General features: G+C 39.4%; 1 protein-coding gene across 1 annotated transcript in view; it reads right to left on the bottom strand.

Annotated features, from left to right (window-relative positions):
• The window catches only part of LOC110305385 (T-cell-specific guanine nucleotide triphosphate-binding protein 1-like), a 22,339-nt gene extending 18,136 nt beyond the window's left edge, over window positions 1-4,203 (bottom strand). Inside the window, exon 1 of the mRNA XM_021177336.2 lies at window positions 4,116-4,203. The gene's annotated coding sequence lies outside the window, so the exon portion shown is untranslated. The remainder of the gene's footprint in view (window positions 1-4,115) is intronic.
• Between the last annotated feature and the right edge of the window lie 671 nt (window positions 4,204-4,874).

The following is a 4,874-nucleotide window of genomic DNA, read 5'->3' as shown; positions in this document are numbered from 1 at the left end:
TTCTGGAGCAGTCAAGCTTGGAGAAAGATGCCAGGTTGGGATACTCAGATGCCCTTGGAGTCCGGGTTGTAGGCTCTTCTTTTGTCCCATGGAGATAAAGTCCCAGATCAGAAACAGCCACAGACAAGCTCTGGCAGATCATGTTAGACCCTCTGGTTTTCAAAGATTCTAATGCCCTCTGTCACTTGTTACTCTGAAGGGCATATTTTGTAGTTCTTCCTGTTTCTCTCTTGCAGTGTGCAATATGATTTGCTTAATACATTCTGGATTTTCACTATAGTATGACTTCAGGAGTTTCTTTTTCTGCCCTGTATATCTGAAGTTCTACATGCTTCTTGTATCTAGATGTGCCTTGCTGTCCCTTAATTTGGGGACATTTTTGCTAGGATTCATTGAATATATATTGTATGCTATGGGAAAGGAGTTCTTCTACTTCTTCTATTTTCTGGTGTTCCAAAGATTACACATGGTTTATTCATATGTTTTTAAATTATTATGGCCAAACTTGAACAAGTCTTCCAATACTATATTATCTATATATACCTAAAACTTCAGATAATCTCTCTTTCAGGTGATCCATTGTGTTAATATGCCTTTCCATTGAGCATTTGATTTACAAAAAAAATAATTTTAGCCTCATATAAGACACAAGTTTCTTCAGTATTTCTTTTTATTCACTTCCATTATCATGCCCTTTGTTGACCCTGATTGTCATTCATCTGACTGAGTCCTTTTTCCTTGATCATATTGATAATCATCCTTTTGAATTCTTTGTCTGGACCTTTACCTGTGTCATTCTCACAAAAACTGGAAGAATTTCCCTGCACTTGTAGTTTTTAGAGGAGATCAGCTGTCTTTGCTTTTCATGTATCACTTGGCTTTGTGTTCAAATCTGATGTTATGAGTTAGATCACTTGTTGTGGTTCTGAGGTGTGCAGGAGAAGAAAGCGAAACCCTGCAGGATATGTTAAAGCTTAGCAAGCATCAGGGAAGGATAGTCTCTGATAGAATGAAACCCACAGAGGCTTACAGAAGCAGTTTCTTTGATTACCACACACACACACACACACACACACACACACACACACACACACACACACACACAAAAGCCATTTAGGAATTCAGCTCCCACAGACCAAAACCTCTTGCTTGATCTAGGAGTTGTCTGAAGGAATCATTACCTGAGCAATTCTCAGGCACACAAGGCTTCCTGGTTTGCCAGGTGAGTCTTGGTACTGAGGACATGCTAAGGTTCTGAAATTCCCAAGAATCAGCAACTCCATAATTCTCAGATAACTGTCACTGATTGTTTTCAAGAGCTTAAATTCACACTGTAAGTGGCCATCACTCCAAGTAAATGCCAGGTGCAATGGCTCTTCCAGTTTGCCCACTGCATCTCTCTTTTGTTTAAGCTCTATTCAGTTANCTTGAGAATTAAATTTATGTTGAAGATCATGCATCCTTCCAGTAAATACAGTGTTTTCTCTATCATGCTGTTTCACAACCTTGCACAAAGGAGCCAGTAAAGCTAAAAGTAAAAAGANAAGGATAGCAGTTGCTAGACCAAGGAATCTATTTAAATGATGCACAAGATTGGATAAAGCTAAAATATCTACACTGTTTTCCATAACATTCACCCCAGTCATTTCAGGAAAGCTTTTTGAGAACATATTCTTAATTTCTTCTTGAAAATTAGAAATCATTTAATAAGAATGAGGGTGGCCCATCAAATGCATTTTAACCTTTTTTCCAGTCATACTTATTCTCATTGAAATTTAAAAATAAAATACAATATATAACATGCCATCACATTTAAACTGCGCTTGTTCTTTGACTCTCTCTAACTCTAATTAGAATTAGAGCTTGTCTCAGATCAGCTATTTCATTANCCATGTCACTATTTTATTGTGTTGAGTCCAAAGTTCTGCAGAATGTTTATGCCAGTCCCTCATGAACTCAGCAGTTCAAATTACTTTATGAACCACTGATCTACCTGTAGTATATCAACAGTAGCTAAAGCAATAATTCCCATAGCTACAGCAACAAACACCCCAGGCATCCTACAAGTTCTTCTTAATACTCACATCAAGTATTAAAAATCATCACAGGTGAATTGTGCCATGGCCTTCTCACCGCCTTCTGGACGGCTGGCCTTGCTCTAAGAAAGCACAAACTTTCTGAAGTGACATTTAAGGACATACTAGAATTATCACAGCTATGAAGAGTCCAATAGTCACAATGGATAGTATAATCATTAGGCTGGCACTGTATAGACCTTTCCAGTAGCAAATTAGGGAATGATATCCATACTAAAAAGGGGTGACATAGATTTAAGCTAAAGGTCAAAGATGACAAACCATCATTAATGTTTAAACTCCTTTTCCATGCTTTAGGAGGGTAAAAGGCACTTGTTAATTTCCAGAAATCAGTCTACAATGGGGGGGTCAGATTGCAGGAGAAGACCTGACAGTCCAACTCCATGCCATCAAATANGTTCATTAACAGTAGAACTAATTTCCACAGTTCCAATTGAACTCTACTGTTGCAGTCTAAATTCTGAGTAAGAACATTTTCCTGAGGAAAGCCATAAAAGCTCCAATCAATGGTTTCTTCAGGGGAGATATCAACAAGCATCCAAGGGTGCTCCCTTTAACATTACTGCCTCTGTATCCAATCCAATGCCTTGTCAGTAATCCACATATCACAAGGCGAAATGCCAGATTTATGGAACTGGTAGCAATAATCGTCGATAATCCTCTAAAGGCATATAAAATTTATTATAAAAATTCTAGGTAGCATCAACTATGGACAACCATAACTTGAAAAGTTCTATATAGAATTTAAGTTCTATTTATCCATAAAATAGGAGTTCCTTGCACTCCCACAGTATGATTTCTGTACCCTCCTCCATAGGCTTAGCACTTCTCCAGTTGTCATAAGGATCAGGGAAACAAAAAGATTGATTAACCACCAAGGGAAGATCTGTATCCCCCACCCCCCAATTTACTTCTATGTTAATTGTAGAATTAGGAGTATAGGCCCAATGTGTATGCTTAGTCCCCATTTCTGTATAACTTCCACAGACAGCATACCAAGGAACAAAGTTGTACCATTCAAAGGTTAGTCAAATTTTTATCAATTCTGATTGTGACCACAACACTTGGTTTCAATTCTGATGTGAAAACATAAGGATTATTCATCAAACATTCATTGTAAAAATAAAGGATTGCAGACTGTTCTCATAGGCCCAGCCACATCTGAACAAGAAAGCATGAGAAGTGTCACAGAGACTGTGAACAATGCGATGTGTCTTTGTACGTATGTGTGTGCAATGTGTGTGTGTGTGTAAAGATATATATTTAGGCTTGGGTGGCTATAACATAGAATACATACATATTGTATCTAATACATATTACATGTAATATATTGAGTGGCTCTTACTCTTTTCACTACATTTTTAAGGACAGTCACTGTCAGCCCCTTCCCATGAGAAACTGCGAGCACCAGCCAGGAGACAGCCCAGGTCCAGCTCTGGATAGGGAATACTCCTAGCTCTGCACAGTTGGGCTGTCCTTAAAACATTACTAATTGTTCAAAACCGTTTCACTGCCCCTAGATAGGCCTACAAGGTAATGGGTCACAGATGAAACAGGCTAATGTCTAAGCCCTGCTGTTGTGTGAACTGCTTGTTGGAAATGCTGGGGGTTCTGCTGAAGGTTTCTTACAGAATCAAGACTTGCCAGTGTTCGGGCAGGATATAAATTAATTTGATCCCCAAATAATATCTGTGGTTATTCACTCTATAATTCTTTAGCTAACAATATCTGGGACCTTACTTAGAGAATTCTCTCTGGTTTTGTCTTGGTCAGGCTCCTTCTTAGTAAAACACCTCTAATTTACTGCAACCAAAACTCCAGCCAGACTAGTGACTGTCTGAACAACCACAGACCCATAGTATCACATAGGAAAATGNTGGAGCAAGGAAGAACAATGGATTAGCCTCCTGTCCCTACAGTCTGTGCCTGGTGTGGCCAGGAGTGGGGTTAGTTAATACCACCTTGGAGTCATTTGGATAGAGAGTGGACTTCTGTGTGGGATCAGAGACCGGTACTCACAGTGAAGATGGAGGAAATGCTTCTCATCAAAATGCAGTGCAAGGGGCAGGGAAGATGAGCCACAGTGTTCTCAGAGGTTCAGGGCAGCAATGCAGTTTATAATCCCTAACATCAGTGAAAATTTTTTGAACAATTAGCAAAGTTTTAAGGATAGCCCAACTATACCAGGAAAAATTGAGTCCGGCCAACTGACTGAGTGCTTTCAAAGTAGGAGCAACTTCCTCATGGCTTATACAAGATAAAAATGAGTTTCTTTTTACAAAATGTAGCACACTTAACACATTACTCACAATGTTCACCATTTCCATGGATTTTTCTATGAGTGGCTAGGGAGATAATCACNGGATAAAGTAACTGTCTTTCAAAGAGAACGTTATGAGTTGGATGCCCAGAATCTACATAAAAGACAGGCATAGTGGAGTGAGTTTGTAATTCCAGCACTGAAGAAGGAGGGAGGTGGATCCCTGAAGCTCACTTGTCAGACACCCTTGCCTAATTGGTGAAATATAGGCCAGTGAGTGTGTCTATCCCAAAATAAGGAGCATGATATCTGAGAAACAACAGCATCTACACACGCATGTCCACAGAGAGAGAGAGAGAGAGAGACAGAGACAGAGACAGAGAGAGATGGAGACAGAGACAGTGACAGAGAGACAGATACAGAAACAGAGAGAGAGAGATGAGCAAAATAATATCAACAGAATAAGGCAGGGTTACAGCAAGTGTCTGCAATCATTGAGTCATGGGTTCACTGGGTCT

This window comes from Mus caroli, chromosome 11 (assembly GCF_900094665.2).
Source record: "Mus caroli chromosome 11, CAROLI_EIJ_v1.1, whole genome shotgun sequence".
NCBI lineage: Eukaryota > Metazoa > Chordata > Mammalia > Rodentia > Muridae > Mus > Mus caroli.
Note: the sequence above shows the minus strand (reverse complement) of the source record. Positions and strands in the feature narration are given on the sequence as shown.